Here is a 20,458-nt window from a genome sequence, read left to right as displayed (position 1 = left end):
AACATGTAAAATGGGAACATTAATGGAATATTCTAAAAGCAACTCATGTAAACACCTTAATCATAATATTGTCTTATTCAGAATAAGGTCAGTAATTAGATACTGCTGTCCATGTAAACGTAGTCAGTAACAGAAACCACGGTTATTTTCAGCCGCGTAAAAGAAACATTGCAGCAATAGGCTATGAATGAAACAAGTTGGCACGCATATAGCCTAGCCTGCAGTGCATAAAAGAAGAGCAGTGCGTAGAAGAAGACAGCTGCTGTCAAAAACTAATAAATTACAGTTTTTTATTTAAAGTAAAAGCAATTACAAAGGAAATGTTTACTGTTCATGTTTTTTTATTTTATGGAAAAATCCCACTTAAAAAAACGGACCGCCATTACATTTTTCCTCTCGCGTACCCCTGGGGGTGCGCGCACCACACTTTGGGAATCCCTGATGTAATCCAATAACATTGTCTCTGATCGTCTCGCTTCTGGTCTGTGTGCGTTCATGTGTTTTGGAGGAGGCATAGCTTTTGATGGTGATTTGCAGGGAGGTTGGGATGCTTTCAATGCTTTCAATGCTAGCAGGCTAAAGTTAGCATTTCCTAGATCACCTACTGCAACTTTAATATGAAATATGACACACGTAATGTATGGAGATGAAAAACCATTATAAATATTACTTGTGAACAATATTTTAATTGTACTTCAAACCATGTCAAGTTGTAATATAGTCAAGTTATGCAAAAATGTTAACAAATGATATTTAATTGTATGGAGATAGGGTACATAAAATGCTAACTGCAAAAATTAGTCTGAGCAAGAAAAGGAAGTTAGCCATTTGATTCTAAATATATATATATAAAAAAAAAAAAAAAAAAAAAAAAAAGTTTTTGTTTATTGCACCATGTCAAAGTTGCATACTTATAATGTGAGTGATAAATCCCATTGGCCCCTTATTCTGTGACTTCCATGTGGCCTGCTTATGCAGAGTTGCATGATTATGTAGACAATTTTGTTGATTATAACAGAAGCATTTTAGTTTTGTTAAATCACTTGCCTGCAGTGTGTAAGAATGAGCAAGGGAGGATCATGTGTATCTGTGTTGATGTTCTAGGTCTCCCACATCCCCTTCACAACACTGTTCTGATCAATGCAGTACTCCTCAGAGAGAGACAGATACAATGAGAGCAAGCAGGATGTGCTAAAGTGCTGCTGTTTGGATCGAGGGAAGAATAATCCTTATCTGTAGGAATGCAAACGCAGACAGGTAAGCTGCTCGTTAGAAAGGGTGAGGAGGAAGGCAGCTAATTGATCTGATTTAATCTCATCACTGTTTGATTGACCGGCTGTCTGACATGTTTGTGCCTGCTGAATGCACAACAGCACAACAGATTTATCTTAGTCAACCTTCAAGTGTCTGTGTGTGTGCATAGAGCAGGACCGTTTGTCTTAGTCAAGCAGAAAAGCACAAAGGCCGCTATCAGGGGCCAGGATCACCACACCTTCACTGCAAACAAAGAAAGAGAGAGAGGAAATAGGAAAGAATCAAAGTGAGAAAGAGTTTGACGAATGAATGCTTGAGTGAGAAAGGATAGACAGATAATAACCGAGGGGTCTTGTCAGCTTTAACACATCCTGTGTGGCAGGAACATCACTCCTAGTTTAAGCATAAAGGCTTTATACAGAGCACACATTTTCACTGTGACAAGCCTTTAACACCAACATGATATTAAATTCAGAATTAGTCTTTTTCTTTAAATAATAACTTGCTCTGGTCTGAAAATCTTTAACTGACATCATCATGACGCTGATTGTTGGGGATAATAGCCAAATATGTCCGCTGCTAGCTGTGACTACCATATAAAACTAACATAGCAAATATTGTTTTCTAACCCCAAAAACTAACCTGGTTGGCTTATAAGTTTGCACTTTGAAAAAGGAAAAATATCAGAGTTGTTTCACTCCTGAATTTCTAAAACTTTGTTACAATGTAACCCTTTACATGACTGTTCATTATGTCAGCCTGTAGAAACACTGGACAGTTTGTCTGACCAAGCACTGGCCAAGAAAGGGGTCTGTCACCACAAAACACACCTTTTTTGTTGGAAAAGGGGTATCTGTGGAACCCATTGTGCCTCAAGAACCTTTCATTTGTACATTATATTATCAAGTAAAGAATACATCATTAAGTTGTGACATGCTGAGATGTTTTTGGGAGATATCCTTCAACAAAAAATTCACAAGTGTCAAACTGTGGATGTACAGATCCCAGAAGTCCTCTAAACATTTAGACCTTTTTGACTTCCAAAATTTGCTAGACCGTCATGAGTGAGAATCTCAGATATCTTGATGAGATATCTTGTAAAGTCAAATGAGTTTCTCTGGCTCCTAATCTACATGTGAATAGCCGCCTGCTTCTCATTTAAACTCATTTAAAATATCAAAAAAATAAAAAAGGGAAGTCTCCACAACTTTTGGACAGTTTGAGCACACAATTTAAGTAACTAAAAATTGGATTCCTCATCTGTGTGTCCTTGAATTGCTAACCCCTGTCATGCAAGATATTGGATAGAGGATAGAACACCCACTAAAGCAATTTTTACCCCGCCATATGCTTTTGCTTACCTAAAGTAAGAGCAACATTAATACCAGCATTGCCAGCCCTGACAGCACTAATTGCAGTTGGGTGCGGATTTAATTTTTCATGAAAATGGAATCTTTTAGTGTTTTTGTACAGCTTAAACCATCTTTAACAAAAGTTTCATATAATCCTTGGTTTTGTTTAACAGGTTTAACAGCTAGTTTCATATGTTTTCCCCTTCACTCTTGCTGTTGTTGCTTATATCTTTATTATCTATCCTTAAATCTTTGCATAGCACTAACTACTAAAGAAAAGTTCTGTTGAGTAGCTTGAATAAGATCACGATAAGTGTGGCAGGATTTTGCGGGGGATAGGATCTTGCATGACACTGGTACTACACTTCGCACAATCCAACAGTACTCTACATTAATAAATTATGCATTTGGTTTTTATCCAAAGCGACTTACATTGCATTCAAGGTACACGTTTTTTGACATTTTTATCAGTTCTTGCTTTTCCTAGGAATCAAACCCATGACTTTTGCGTTGCTAGTGTTACTGTTTGAGCTACAGTTTAAACTATAAGATCTTGCATGACACGGGCACTACACTACTCACAATCCAACAGTGCTCTACATTATTAGGGAAAATAGTTAATGAGTATATTGAATGAGAATAAAGAAATGAGTCCTAAAACCTGGAAAGGAGTTAATATTTTTCATTCTAGGTTCAAACGTCTTAAAGTCAATGAGTTTTTTGAAAGGGTTTTTGGTTAAATGTAAGGTCTGTGGTTAACAAAAGCTCAAAATATTTTTACGATTTATTCCACAACATGAAATGCATCAGTAAAACCCCACTCATGTTTTTAAGCTTTTGAGCATCTTGAAAAAGGTGGTTGCTAAGTGGCTGAATGGGACTACCGAGGTTTTTGGAGGGCATTAAACCCATTGTTTTTATATTTATACTGTTACAAATTATTGTAACACAGACTTTCCCAATTGTAAATTTTAAGATTATGACATCAAAACACTTTTACGATTGTGCATGATTTGTAAACTGTAATACGTTTTTGGGTTTGCATCACATAACTAGCTACATGTATGGGTTTTGTTATGTAGTAAACTTGCCAGGTAGCTCACCTGGGTTACGAGTCCTGTAATGTGTCATGATAAAAGAGCTCAGCACTTGAAGCTAGCTAAATTGGCATGGTGTCTTCATAAAGTGCATTTTTATCTCACACTTGCTTTTGTTAACATTATCAGGGGTACGGTTTAGCATAGGTGGTAACTTTTTTTCAAACGTGAGAGAACATTAACCTTTTAGCGCACTCATTTGACATTTAATTTCCAAACTGATATGTACAATAACCAACGTAATAAAACATTGCCAGATTCACGTTCCTCTGTTTTAGATAAAACTGAATGCATTTTTAGCACCACGTTTCATTTTGAACCTGACATAGAACCTGTAGCAAGCGACGAAATATCATTTTGCAGAAATGTTTTTTCTAATAAGCCTGCATTGGATATATCTGTATACGCAACCTGAGGCTTTTCTAAACATTATTTCATACCTTAGCCTGAAGGTTCAGCTGAAAGTACATCAGCCTGAATAGATTGAACAGTATGTGGAGTGTAAACCAAAATCTGACATTATCTGCTGTGTGTGTATTTTAGGATCACAGTAACCAACCTTATCAGGAGTGTTTGGAGAGCACTGTAACATCAAAAAACCTTGGCAGAGTTTAGAGTGAATGAGAATAACCCACAAGCTCTCTCTCTGTGTGTGTGTGTGTGTGTGTGTGTGTGTGTGTGTGTGTTTGTGTGTGTGAGAGAGAGAGAGAGAGAGAGAGAGAAGATATTGAAAGTAACATATTGTTTTTCCTCTTATTATACATGAAGTCCATGAAGGGGCAGAAGTGGTTAGGCATGTGCTGTGTATTCCAGAAGTCTCTGGAGCATTCTCCTCATCAACAAACATCTGTGCACTGCTGTAAATAAACAACAAACAGTCCGTAAACAACAGCACTACACTACCCTTCCTCCTGGATGCACTAAATCTGATTTGCCACAGGCTTGTAAGAGAGAGAAATCATAGATTAAATGATTTTCTTTTCATCTTAGAATGAATTTGAGTTTAATAAATAGCTATTTTGGTCTGTTGGATTTTGAGTGAAAGTGTTTGCGCTTCTTTCTAGCCAGCAGCTTTTTCAGAATAAACTGTAGGAAACACACAAACATGTACACAAGTTCTTAGATCTCCTGGATATTCGATCAACAAACACTGCATGATCCTGACATGACAGATTTGGCTGCTTAACTCCCATAAACACTTACACAGACAGTAAACCATTAATTAGCACTGAATATACATCAGTTATTTTCAAACATTTTATATACTGTGTTCCAAATTATTATGCAAGTGACATATCAGTAGGATTTCAGTACAATAAACATTCAGATTTTAGTTTTTCTAAGAGTGTGTTTTTTTGTTTATTCATCAATGTCTTTTTAGATAACTGGTATCAATCTCAGACAAAATAATTTGCCAGGTCTTCTTAGGTAAATGTAACCCCTACTTAGAGGTTGTTCCACATTATTAAGCAAGTCACAGTTCTCATGCAATATGTGGAGGAAGAAAGATCTTTCTGAAGATGAAAAGCATGAAATGGTGTAATGTTGTGCAAAAGGCATGAAAACAACTAATATTGCGTGAAAACTAAATGGAGATTATTGAATTATCATAAGATTTGTGAGTGATTTAGAGCACAGCAGAACTCGGTCAGATAAAGGCTTATTAAGGAAAGTTCCTGTCAAAAAATGAATTGTATTAAAAGGTCAGCAATAAAAAAGCCAGTGTTGAGCAGCAAACAGGTATTTGAACCTTCCCTAGCTTCACACATTTAAAACGCATGTTAATTTTTTTGACGTGCAAGGTACTCAATTGCTTTCAGTTGTCTGCCTTATGCATCAGGGGCCGTATTCACAAAACATCTTAAGTCTAAAAATAGCTCCTAACTTGCAGATTTAGGAGAAACTCTTAAAAATAATGTCATTCCTAAATTTAAGACTCCTACATTTTTGCTCTAAGAGTATTTAACAAAGCATTTTAGAAAAAAAACAGTATAAAAGTATTACAAACAACTTGCATTCCATGTCTTCTGAAGAATATTTTACTGTATTAATTGTGACTGTAGTAGTATCTACCTGTTATAGCACGTGTATATTATGTAATATACAAATGGGTAGGTTTAGGGGTAGGGTTGGGTTACGAGATCAAAAATGTCTAAATAGTCTAATGTAAACAAAATGATTGTGGCTGTTTAAACTGAAATCATACTTCAGCATATACACTGATAGCCAAAACATTATGATGCAGTCACAGGTGAATATCATCTCCTAACAGGGCTACATATAAAGTTCTGGGTAGATTAGATGGTAAGCAAACAATAACTTCTAGTAATCAACATGTTGGATGCAGGAGAAATGGGCAAGAATAAAGATCTGAGTGGATTTGACAAGGGCCAAATTGTTATGGCAATGTGACAGGGTCAGAGTATCTTTAAAATAGCAAAGCTTGTGGGTTACTCCCGATCAGCAGTGGTGAGAATTTACCATCAGTGGTCTGAGGAGGGAAAAACCACAAACCGGTGACAAGGTGTTTGGTGCCCAAGGCTCATCGATGCAGGAGGGCAATGAAGGCTATCCCATCTGGTCCTAGCCAACAGAAGGTCAGAAGGTCTACTGTGGCACAAGTTATACAAAATTTTAATGAAGGTTATGTGTCATAACTCACAGTCCATCACACTATGAGGCAATCAGAGGGCCTATAATGACTCCAGTCCACCATCAAAAGTGCCTACAATCAGCACACGAGCATCGCAACTGGACCTTGGAGCAGTGGAAGTAGGTCGCCTGGTCCGATGAGTCCCGTTTTCTTTTACATCACATGGGCTGCCGTATATGTGTGCACCATTTACCTGGGGAAGTGATGGCACCAAGATGCACTATGGGATGACGACAAGCCAGTGGAAGGAGTGTGATGCTCTTGGCAATGTTTTGTTGGGAAAGCCTGGGTCCGGCCATTCATGTGGGTGTAAATTCGACATGTACCACCAACCTAAACATTGGTGCAGCATTGTTGCAAGGTACACTCCTTCATGACAATAGTGTTCCCTGGGTAGAAGTGGCCTCTTTCAACAGGAAAGTGCACCCAGCCACACTGCACACGTTGTTCATGAATGGTTTGAGGAACATGATGAAGAATTCAAGGTGTTGTCCTGGCCTCCAATTTCCCTAGATCTCAATCCAATTGAACATTTGTAGGATATGCTGGACCAAAAAATTCAATCCACCTCACAACCTACAATACTTGAAGGATCTGCTGCTAATGTCTTGGTGCCAGATACCACAGCACACCTTCAGGGGTCTTGTAGAGTCCATGTCTTGGTGTGGTGGTGCTGATTTAGCAGCATGCGGAGGACCAACAGCATATTAGGCAGGTGGTCATAATGTTTTGGCATAATGGCAAAATTATACCACAAAATACTATTTAATAATGATGATCAAATTTCCATGCCTGTTTTATTTGTGTTGATGGCAAATATTTCTCATTAAAAGCAATGGAGTATTCTGGCCTGCACGTTGAAAAATGACTCTAAAGGGGTACCCTATTTGAGTTGGGAGTGAGAATGTGTTGGTTTTGATGGCTTTGAAAATGTGGCCATTGTACTGTATTTTGAACTGTATTTTGAAGCTGTCAGTGATTTAAACTGTTTTGCTTAACATTGCTTAACTTTACATTAACATTGCTTAACTTACAACATTTTGTTAACTATTCTCTCCAAAGCCCCAACCTGAATGTCCAAAATGATTGACAGGCAAAGAACATTTCTTATTAGCAAAAACACATAGGCTGTGCTCAGATTATTTTATTTTATTTTATTTTATTTTATTTTATTTTATTTTATTTTATTTTATTTTATTCATGGAGCCTAGCATGTAGGGCTGTCACAGAGGCAGGTGTGATTATCTGTCAGATAGTAGGAACATTTTCATGGTATTCAAAAAAAAAAAAAAAAAAAAAACCTGCTTAAAACCTTACAGCTGCTTTAATTATCCTTTTCCACTGAATTACATTTACTGTTGGTCCATGATCTTGGTCTAAATCTTTGGACAGACATCATAATTATCATCATGTGTGTCCAAATAGGAAAAAAGCAGTCTGAGCCCAACCTCATCTGTAAAAAGGCAAGACTCTGGCAAGTGGCATGAAACGAACACAAGAACGCAATTAAAGACACACAGAGGGGAATTATACTGGAAATAGAATTACACCCACCACATTTATTACTAGAGGGGTTTGGGGGGGACAACATCATTGTCCTCCACAGGAAACAAATGTTTTGCACATCCTGAGAGGCTCCGCAGAAAGATCATTATCCTCCACTCTTTCGTCTGCTCTTTCTTTCTCTCTGTCACATAAAGGGTGGTCGTGTGTTCATTAGTAGATGCTGTCAGTGTCCTAAGGAGTGAGGAATGAACTGAAAATGAGATCATGCACAGACAGTCAAGCATTGCGCACTCTCTCTCCCTTTCTCTCTTTCTGAGTGTGACATTCTCTTTTCTTAGTAATCACTGGAACAATACCAATCAGAAGGCAGAGCTGACGGCTCTGACAGTCTCCCACTTAATTGGCTGTAATTAGCTGCTGAAGGAAGTTAGCAGCTGAGCTGAAATTAGCATGCCTTATTGTTTAGCATGATCTGCAGAGGAGCAGCATTGCAAACCATGGAGGAGAAACAGAGAGGCGACAAGGTAAAATATGTGAATGTGTCCGTGATGCCCTCTAAAGCCCAAAGTATATTTCCTTTTTTTACATGTACGTGAGGGTCAGTGTACAGTGCACGTGATGCGAATTTCGTCATCAGAAGAGTATGCACATACTGTACACGTACCGCTGGATTTTTATAACGTGCATACTTTGTACGCACAGGTCGCACATTCGTATTTATATATTTTTTGCAGTAATTAATTTATCCTTAGTCTTATCTCAAATTAATAGAAGAAAATGACTGGTCATCCAGTGTTTTATGTCTTTAACACACTCATAACTCGTATCATCGGCATAGCAGTGGAAACTAATTCCATGTTTTCTTATAATATTACCAAGTGGCAGCATATATATTGAAAATAGCAGAGGGCCTAACACAGTGTTACGGTTACAGTGGTAAGGAACACTCCAAATGAGGCAGAATACAGGAAGGTAGACTTTACAAAATAACAGGAGAAACACAGGCAAACCACTCTACAAACCAACGCGATCCGACAGAGACAGAGGGAGAACACAGGAGATATATATATATATATATACACACACAGAGAAAACAAAAGGGAACTTACCAAAATAATAAGAAACACCTGAACTCAAGCTCAAATCAATCTAACCAAGGGAACTAAATGGCGGGAAAAACTGAAAAAAGAGGACATGTGACAAATAGAACATGGTGCAAAACAGACAGACATGTGACATTACTCCCCCCTCCCAGAAGGCGCGACCTCATGCCAGAAAGAGTCCAACCAGGGAGGGGGGGCGGGCACCCTGGAGGTCATGGACAGGTGCAGACAGGTAGGATGCCTCCAGGGTGGTACCGGCAGTCCAGTTGACCAAAAAAAAATTTCTTAGGAGGAGCTATGGGCTTCTGGGCAGGAGCAGACTCTGGAGCAGGCTCTGGAGCAGATTCAGGGACTGGAGCAGACTCTTGAGTGGGCTTGTGGGCTAGAGCGGACTCTTGAGTGGGCTCGTGGGCTAGAGCGGACTCTTGAGTGGGCTCGTGGGCTAGAGCAGACTCTTGAGTGGGCTTGTGGTCAAGGAAAGGAGTCGCCTCTGAACTCGGGACAAGGAAGGGAGTCACCTCTGGACTCGTGACGGGAGCTGAAGCCATCACTGGACTCTGGTCAAGGGCTGGGTTCGGTTCTGACCAAAAGTCAATCAGCCATACGTCCTCGATAAACTCTGGAGAGGACTTGGGCATGGCGGCCATTTTGGCTGAGGGCTCATTTTCGGCGGCGACCATCTTGACCGAGGGCTCAGGCGTGGCGGCGGCCATCTCAGGACGGGATACTGGACTGACTGGACTGGCCACAAGATAATTAATAAGAAACACCTGAACTCAAATTCAAATCAATCAGTAACCAAGAGAACTAAATAATGGCGGGAAAAACTGAACAACGGAGGACATGTGACAATCAGAACATGGTGCAAAACAGACAGACATGTGACACACAGATCCTTGCAGCACTCCATAATTTTCTGATGTTATCTTAGATTTTTCCCTGTTTAAATATACAAAATGGTAACGGTCTGATAGGTATGATAAATAAATACATACACAAATGCCAGTAATGTTAATTAAATAACAATAATCAACAATATTCAGTACAATAATGTGCGTTAACAAAGTAAATTGGATTTTAATAAATTTTCATTTCATTTTGATTTCATATTGGATTAATTGGCATACTATAGACTACTATATCGTAAAGAAAAGGGGTATCAGTGTTTGGTTTCTGAGGGAGTGTAATTCAAATATAATTTTGTCTGCCACAGATTCCTGACTACCTTCCCTGGAACGCTTTCCTTTAATCTTTCTTTCTCTGTCTCTATAAAGATACTTCCCTAGGCAACTCGTGTGTGTGGCTCTGGGCTACAGCATGAAACCACAGGTATATCTTTAATATCTTTCTTTGATTACTCAGAAGAGTGCTGTAGAAAATCCTCCATCTTCCTCTTGCCATTTTAACCGAATCCATCTCATTTCCTGTCTCCATTTCTGCAGATGAATGTATTTTATGTGAGCTCTGTCCACATCAGAAGACCCGATACATCCTGCAAAACTCTATTACTGAATTCATCAAAAATTAAGCACAACATTAAGGAGGAACAGTGCTGGACACTTGCCGTGTTTGCCTCGATTCAATATTCTTCGTTTTATTGAAGACCATCACACCAAAACATTAACACAGCCCACCCCCTGAACCCAGTGATAGATATAAGCAATAAAGTGTTCTCCTCTCTGCGATTTGTGCTCTGACAGAGATAGATACTGATGCTGAATTCTCATAAAGCATTTGTGTGCTGAGGCAATCTCTCTCCCCACTGCAATGAACACAGCTAATGCAGCTTTAACTGGGGAAAAAACATTTCCATATGCATGACAGTCCACAAGCTGAAATTAATAAAATGAATAATATTTTACATAATGAGGTGGAAGTCAAAAAACAGACCTTAACTTGCATTGGCCCCAAGGAGCTTTCGTTTCTGTTTGTTTGAGCATTAAAGGCAAGACACATACTGTAAGATACATTCAGATTTTACTTTTTTAGCAGCATGCAACTGGCACAGTATGCAAATTTTCAGCAGGAAATTGTGGAGTATACAATAAGCAGTATGCTAATATTTAATTCCAAACATAAAGGTCAAAAAGGTCAACCTAAAAGGTTATGATTAGTCAAGCAAACAAACTTTATCTTCATCACACAACGCTAAGAGCATGTAGGGACATTCTGTAAATGATTTGCAGTTGAGTATTTAGTAACTGTCATATACTGATTACGAAGGCGCTGGCATCTAAAACTCGTTGCCGTGTCTGAACAGACTTGTCCATTTGTTTACCGTGGCAGTGAACACATGCGGTCTGACAGCTAATCCCGATGCTGAATGAACCCTGTCACACACGCCACTAACGTCAGCCAAGCGGGACACAGTCTCCAGAAGGGGGAGGGGGAGAAGAGATGGAGTGGGGGGGGGGAGAATAAACAGACCCAAGACATCAGGAGAGGTGTGGCCACCAGAAGAAATGGAACAAAATGGAGGAAATGAAGATATAGCTATGTTTGAAATGGAATACAAGCATACTGCGTACTCTACATTTGCACAGTGTATAATGTGAACTGCATATTGTAGCTCTGTTCTAAAACCTAGTTGTCTTTATGTTTGCCGCCTACATAGGCATGCCACATGAATAGCATTAAAAGCAAACATGACTCACAAATTAATTAAATAAAGTTTGACATTTGAATGTTTCTAAGGTAATGACATGACAATCTAATGAAGATAAAAATAAATAGCAAACAAAATATTGCTGTTAGTGTTGAACAGTTTATACCAGTACTTTTCAGTTTTGACATTAAGTATATTAATAGTCAACATTTCAACTCTAAAAAAGTAATTCAGTGGCTTTGTAAATATCACAATGATATACAACTATGGTACCTTAATAACATCTCTGCGTATCATTTAAGTGAATGTTTGAGTTGAACATAAATAAATGTCTAAAAATACAATAGATAGATTTTTTTTTTTTTTTAAATATTATATTAGATTAATTTTTTTACATGAAAATAAATTAGTATTTGATTAAAAAAAGATATACTTATTATTTTTGTTACATTTCAATGGAAATATTTGAGAGTGGACCAGTTTCATGAACTATACCATTATTGGTTACACTTTATTTTAAGGTGTCTTTGTAACAGTGTAATTATACATTTAAGTACTGAGGAATATTAAGTAACTATATGTACTTACTATAGGGGTAAGTTTAGGGTTTGGTTTGGTTTAGGGTTAGTTGCATGTAACTATGCATAATTTACTGTTATTACTATAGTAATTACATGTAACATTTGTAACAATGACACTGTAAAATAAAGTGTTTCCCAATTATTACTGATTCCCAAATAAGTTCACATTAATTACTCACATTTATATATATATATATATATATATATATATATATATATATATATATATATATATATATATATATATATATATATATATATATTTAGTCAAATATTTGAGTTACCTTAAAGGATTAGTTCACTTTCAAATGAAGCTTTACTCACCCTCAAGCCATCCTAGGTGTATATGACTTTCTTCTTTCTGATGAACACAGTCGTAGAAATATTAATAAATATACTGAGGCATCCAAGCTTGATAATGCCAGTATGCGTTACCAAACGAGTATGAGCTGAAGAAAGTGTATCCATCCACATCCATCCATCATAAACATTTTCCACACGGCTCCGGAGGGTTAATAAAGGCCTTCAGAATTGTTTTATATTTTTTTTTAAATATCTCATTGGCAGCCCAATCAAATAAAAATCAAACCTGATATTACTTCTAATTTATCACATCTGAAAAAAAAGTCAAGCACATTGCATTGTGGCAAATTGCACTTATCTCAGGGTACTCTACGGTGGCCCAGTAGTGCACAAAAAAAGCAAACATAAGTATGTAAACATTGTATATCGACATGAAATATTAATTCAAAATCACTTGAGTGCACAATAGCTTCATATTTTACCTGTGAATGATTTGACGCGCTACCACGGATAAAGGGAACGTCTGCCAATTCCACCAAGTGGTTAAAACGTATAATTTGTATTCATTACAATGACTTTGTTTAACATTTAAAAACAGACATGTTCAAATTACAAAGCTTGTTAGTTCCTGTTAGTAAGACTGACAAGCTTTGTAATTTGAACATGTCTGTTTTTAAATGTTAAAAGTACTTTTAATGAATACAAATTATACGTTTTAACCACTTGGTGGAATTGGCAGACGTTCCCTTCATCCGTGGTAGCGCGTCAAATCATTCACAGGTATAAATATGAAGCTATTGTGCACTCAAGTGATTTTGAATCAATATTTCATGTTGATATACAGTGGTTATATACTGTTGAAACTAATCGTGGTATTCAGGGCTTGACATTAACTTTTTTGCTCACCAGCCAATGTGGCTAGTGGTTTTCCAAAGTTACTAGCCACTCAGCATTTTCACTGGCCACAATTTTATATGATTAAAGTTGACTTTGGCATGCTTAAATTACTTGATTTTGAGTCATTTTACTTGATTTACAAGATATAAAACCCTTTCAAACTTACAAATGCAGATTGACCACCCAAATCAAGACTACATTGTATATATCAGGCATGTACAGTTATTTGTGTTAGGCTACCTAAAAAGAACAAAGAAGCAAATTACAAATAGTAATTTAAAAAATATATATTTTTTTCAGATACATATGTTTATTTAGCATACATGTAGGCCTATACATGTATTTAACATTTTTTGATGTTTGATTAACATTAATGACAGAGGGGTATTTATTTGGGGGCTGCTGAATGCATGGACGTCATATACTGACACATATCCAGTTTTTACCCACCTGTTTACGTCCACTTAGCCGTAAGCCATAGCCGACTGTATTCACGCGAGATACTTCACACGATGTATTTTGACATCTGTGTGTGCGTGTATTCAGGCGCAAGGAGAACTGAATCGCGAGCGCTTCTGTTGTGTCATTTAGCGCAATTCCGCCTATCCCACCTTCAATAACCGCAAGTTAATCGATAAAGAATTGTATCTGAATTGTAATTTTGTGGTACGACGAGCTTGGCTACTTTTCATTTGGCTGTAGGCTGAAATTATATTCAACCCGCCAAAGTGGCTAGTGGGAGTGGCTGTCTTACCCGCCACAGCTGAAATCTACCCGCATTTGGCGGGTTGGCGGGTGTTAATGTCAAGCCCTGGTGGTATTCATATCACTGCCGACTCTATAAAACATTGGCAAGGAATACTAACAATACCGAGCTCTGAGAGCCCCCTAGTGGTTGGGAGCATTTCCGTTGTGTTGTGGCTTTATTCTGTTGTGTTGTGGCTTTATTTCGTTGTGTTGTGGCTTTATTCCGTTGTGTTGTGGCTCGATTTCGTTGTGTTCTGAACTTATGTTTGCTTTTTTAATTTTGTTGTGTTGTGCACTACTGGGCCACCGTAGTTCTCAGCTGTATACTGAACAATTTTCATCTGGGTACTATATACACAATCTATGACATATGTGCATGCTATATTGCATTCTGCAAAAACAGCATGTGCAGTATGTAGGATGCCATTGCAGACATTCCCAGAGAGAGGAGGAGAAAAAGACAACGGGAAAAAGGGATGAGGAATGTAGTGGAAAAGGTAGAAAAAGAAGAGACCTACAAGAGGAAGGGGAGGAAAGGTAAACAGCATGAGACATGAGGATCAGAGAGGAGTGAATGTCTGGCTCAAGGTCAGAGTGTCGTCCTGTTGTGGATATGTTTGCCAGGACACGATCTCCCAGGAGGCCAAAAGGGCCGACACAGGACCAGCAGGCAATGCTGGCAAGGTGTAGATAACAAACACACGGTCAGGACAGGTCACCTGCAGGATGGCAGACCTCAAGAGAGGCTGAGGATTCTAGGCTTGTTTTTAGGGGTGTCCTGGGTTAGTCGCACAGGCCACTCTGCATGTTTGTGTGTGTTCTGTCAGAGATATCTTCGTCTCAACACTCAGATCCCTGCTCTATATCCGAAGACTGGATTGTGGTTCTATTGCAAGCCCAACATCCAGTAGAGGACAAGGATGGAGCCCATTAAACTGTCTGCAAACTAAAGAAATGGCAGTATGTCTGAAATTCATGAGGTATACCAAGAGAAACTCATCTTTTATTTAAGTATGTTGAGGCAGTTGGAGGTTGATGGCTCGCTTTAGGTGGTCAACGTAACAAGGAGAAGTGTTGTTTACCTGTAGCTCAGTGGGGCCTTCAGAACTGCAAACACTTGAGGAAGATTGAGAGGAAGACAGAGACTTTTCTTCTGGTTATTTTTCAGGCATTTATATTTGTATCCACTGATGGTAGATGCAAACAGCTCAGATTTTTGAGAGAAGTTTTCTTCTCTGATTAGCTCTGTTCCAGACGCTTCCTACAGAGCCATCTGCATTGGAACGCAGTGGTTTCAACCTATTTTAACTTGAAACAGTGTCTTATAATCATGGTGCAACTCATTGAAACAACAGCAAGATGCATCACGGCAGTCAACAGACAGCAATAGTTGTCACATCTTAATGATAATAGTGTAGAAAAGTTTTTTTGGTTACACTTTATTTTGCAGTGCCGTAGTTACATTGTAATTACTCAAATAAGTACTGAGTACTATTAATTAACTACATGTACTTACTATAGAGTTACAGTTAGGGTTTGGGTTTGGGTTAGGGTTAGTTACTTGTAATTATGCATAATTTACTGTTATTACTATAGTAAGTACATGTAGTAAGGTGTAACTACGGCACTGTAAAATAAAGTGTTACCTTTTTTTTTTTTTTTACATTGAAAAGCACATTTAAAACATTATTGAAAATAATGATTAAGTGTGTGTATTCAAGATGTAAGGAAAATGTATTATTTGATTAATATGATGGTTACATAACATTATATTTTTAAAGCCATACATACATGCATTTTTATTTTATTTAATTTTTTTTTTACCCACTATGAATACAAAGAGTACACATCCAAGAACTTTGCATGTGTTGAAATTATTTTTTGGTTACATTTTATTTTAATGTGTCCTTGTTACAGTGTAATTATACATTTAAGTACTTAGTAATATTAATTAAAGGGTTGAAATTTCTGTCACTAATTACTCACCCTCATATCGTTCCACACATGTAAGACCTTCGTTCATCTTCAGAACACAAATTAAGATATTTTTGATGAAATCAGAGGTTATCTGAATCACATAGGCAGCAATGTCATTGAAGTAAAGTGAAGTGACATGTGGCCAAGTATGGTGACCCATACTCGAAATCTGTGCTCTGCATTTAACCCATCCAAGTGCACACACAAACCGTGAACACACACCCGGAGCAGTGGGCAGCCAATGCTGTGGCGCCCGGGGAGCAGTTGGGGGGTACGGTGCCTTGCTCAAGGGTCTCACGTCAGTGGTATTGAGGGTGGAGAAAGCGCTGGATATTCACTCCCCTCACCGACAATCCCTGCCGGACCTGAGACTCAAACCCATGACCTTTGGGTTACAAGTCCAACTCTCTATCCATTAGGCCACGACTGCCCCCACATTTGCACATTTTGAGGTCCAGAAAACTCAGACTCAGTATCGGCCGAAACTGAACATGTGAGCACCACGGTGCATACATGTGATGCTAACGCAAGAGCCGGCCAATAATGAGTCGCCGTTTGGACGTAAACAAGAAGCGCTGCACTGAGTTCACTTTGTATGACAACAGTTCAAATTGTTGAATAAAGTCGTTATTTTTGTTTTGTTTTGCACACAAAAAATATTTTTTGTCACTTCATAACATTACGGTTGAACCACTTTCGTCACGTTGTATATTTTAACCATGTTTTTACTACTTTTCTGGGCCTCAAAAGGTGCAATGATGTTGCTACCTATGTGTGGTTGAGATACCTTCTGATTTCATCAAAAATATCTTAATTTGTGTTCCGAAGATGAACGAAGGTCTTACATGTGTGTAACGACATGAGGGTGAGTAATTAATGACAGAAATTTCATTTTTGGGTGAACTAACCCTTTAACTACATGTACTTAATACAGGGTTAGGGTTAGAAATAGAGTTTGGTTTAGGGTTGATTGCATGTTATCATGCATGTACATGTAACATATGTAACAAGTACACTGTAAAATTACGGAATTTTCCTTTTCTTTATTTGTGTACACTATTAAACTTTTTTTTTTCCGAAGAACATTTTACAAGTAAACTCTATTTATGACTGTCTACTTCAGATTTACATTTTCAATTCAATGTGTTGCTTGCCATTTCTTTGTTTTAAAGTTAAGTGTATTTAATAAACTTTAATGGACATTTTCAATAAACTGAATGTGTTTCTTCATTTAATTGCCCATTTTGTTTTGTACTATGCTGTACAGCTGTTTTGCAGTGTGTGACATTTTAAACCATCATACTGTCATGTTACAATGTGCCCCACCTATGGTGCATGTTGTCAATTTCATTTCCATTCTTTCGGGGTAAATAAAGAAAAAAGTATACACTTTATTAACAAATTAAGACCACATATTTGCACTATTTATACAAACCAAGAAAGTAAAAAAGGGTTAGGTTGTGCCCCGCTCTCCCCTATGTGTTTTTGTCCCACCTTACAATACTATACTGTATAAGTAGGCAGCTCACTGGGTTCGTTTAACAGAGCAACTGAACGAATGTTTTATGGTTAAACTCCATCCATAAATGATACATGGAAATCTCAGTTGAGCTGTGCACGTGTGTGTTATTTATCCCTACAGCGTATCTGTTTTTATATATCGGTTGTTTTTGTAACACTCCGAGCAGGAAGCTGACACCAGCAGTGGTTTGTCCTGAGGGGAGATTTCCTCTCTGCGGTTAATTCCTTCCCAGTGACACATGTTCCATGATTAAGATGTTCCACTAAAAGTGTTCCACCCCAGAGGACACAAAGTGTTTCTGCTGGAGTGGAGCGGGCGGAACTGACAGAGGTCAATATAACATCTTCCACAGGTCTGTCGAAGGAATTGTAGTAAGCTACACAGCCCATCCACTCAGCTCAAATACACAGATACTTCTCGTAATACAGGCTTCCAGGGACAGAAACTCTCATGGTGGAGAGCGGTTTGCTCTCTCATTGATTTTGTAATGATTCGGTGGAGGAGTTGAAATGTGGAACATTGAAGTCAGTACAACAGTGCCGGGGTCCCTCTCTAATATTCCTACTTCTGTTTTCAGATCAGTGCCACCTCTGAGGTTAGGGACTGCTGTTTTTCTCTGAAGGCAAGTCCTAGGGAAAAAAAAAAAATCTGCTTATACAAAAATACCTAAATTGGAAACAGAGACATCAAAAGGAAGAAAAGATGGACGACTTGAAAAACAAAAGGGAAAAACTGTAGATGCACTAGAAAATGAAATACCCATTTAAAGAGCCAATGTCCATATTAAAGGTTTAGTTCACCCAAAAATGAAAATTCTATTAATTACTCACCCTTATGTCATTCCACACCCATAAGACCTTTGTTCATCTTCAGAACACAAATTAAGATATTTTTGATGAAATCCGATGGCTCAGTGAGGCCTACATTAACAGCAAGTTAATTTACACTTTCAAATGTCCAGAAAGGTACTAAAGATATATTTAAAACAGTTCATGTGACTACAGTGGTTCAACCTTAATATTATGAAGCAACGAGAATACTTTTTGTGTGCCAAAAAAACAAAATAACGACTTTATTCAACAATATCAACTGATGGACGATCTCAAAACACTGCTTCATGAAGCTTCGAAGCTTTACAAATATTTTTTTTCGAGTGGTTCGGAGCGTGAATCAAACTGCTAAAGTCACACCCCCCAGTGCTGAACCATTGAAATTTTAAAACACTTATGACGTAATGAAGCCTCATTTACTGAAATCACATGACTTTCACGCTGACATATTCTGTCACTGTGCACGTGAGCCCTCACGGTTACGCTGTGTGAAATACAGACTGAACGGAACATCAAAACATCCCATTGTATTTCCAGATGATATGCAAAAAGTTTCTCAGCTGGATAAAGCAGACCCGCTTCTCGCTAGTTAAGTTTTCATGGGTGTATGCTTAATTTCATGATAAGTATGTGATTAATCACGATTAATCGCCCAAAAATGGTGTGATTAATCACGATTAAAAATGTTAATCTATTGTTAGCCCTAATTTAAATACAACTAAATGTTCCAATTTACAACTATTTCAAGATGTATTGCTATATAGTCAGATTAACAACCATATATTCAAAAATTACATCTATCTTTCAATTTAAAAATACATATTCAGGATTTATTACTATTTATTACTCGCCTGTATTTGACTTGAACAAATTAGTTAATTTAGATATTACTACATAAAGTATATTATTAAGCTGTGGCGACATATATATATATATAAAATGTAACTAAACTTATTTTGTTGGATCTGTAATCCTTGTCTTGTTGCAGCTTTGCACTGCTTAACCATGGTAAAATCATTGTAACACACAGCCTCCCATGGCTTGCTTTAATTTAGAGCTTCATTGCATTATTTCATAATATTAATCACAGAATGAGAGCAAACAAGTAATACAAACTACTGTTCAAAAGTCTTCATGTTTAGAATGTAATCAGGGCCTTTTTGCCACCTGCCAATGGCAATATTTTTTTATTTGGCGCTTGGTGAGTATTCATTTTAGGCCCTGGATAAGTTTGTGTTTTCAACACATAGTTTTCTCAAATAGAAGCAGGCACATAACATACTCTGCAATGCCTCTCGCAATCCTCAGGGTAATGTACTCATGGCTTGCCTCTCTCTGTACATTAATTATTCAGCTAAATCATTAAACACATTTGATGAATGGTAATATTAAGACTGTTCAAGTTTGAAAATATCAGAGCAATTATTCTTGTGAGTAATGTGTTATTTGATTTTAAATGAGGGAATATGTGGCTCATAGAGGTACGCTGTTGCATTTGTGTTTATAATGTGGGTCAGATGCAATCATTATTTCTGAAGGACTATAATAAACTCTAATGCATTCATTATACATCCGATAGAAGGCTGTGTCCTGAAAAATAGCCAAAATAGCATGTTTTGTAAGGTGTCTTATAAGGTGTCCATCTCCAGAGGGATTTTCTCCAGACTGCTTTTTAGTTAAGGTTTGTGGCTCTACCGGATTTTCCCAAGGGATCCCAAGAGGAAACACATCACTTTGATAAAAGAGATTCTAGAATAGAACTTTCAATCATAAAGCACAAGAAAGAAAGAAAGAAAGAAAGAAAGAAAGAAAGAAAGAAAGAAAGAAAGAAAGAAAGACATACTTTGACATTTTACCCTTCAAAGATCCTTCTCTCCACATATACATCTGTACACACTCATCGTATTGACGGACTGTCAGGGAACACATGACCACTTTTACATATTCTGCTTTTAAAGTTGACTAGTGCATTTGGGAATTTGCATATTCAGACTCAATCTTCCAATCAGCATGTCCTTGCTCTCTCACAGA

This window comes from Megalobrama amblycephala, linkage group LG19, assembly GCF_018812025.1.
Source record: "Megalobrama amblycephala isolate DHTTF-2021 linkage group LG19, ASM1881202v1, whole genome shotgun sequence".
Taxonomy (NCBI): domain Eukaryota; kingdom Metazoa; phylum Chordata; class Actinopteri; order Cypriniformes; family Xenocyprididae; genus Megalobrama; species Megalobrama amblycephala.
The sequence above is the reverse complement of the archived record's forward strand: the minus strand, read 5'-3'. Positions refer to the sequence as shown.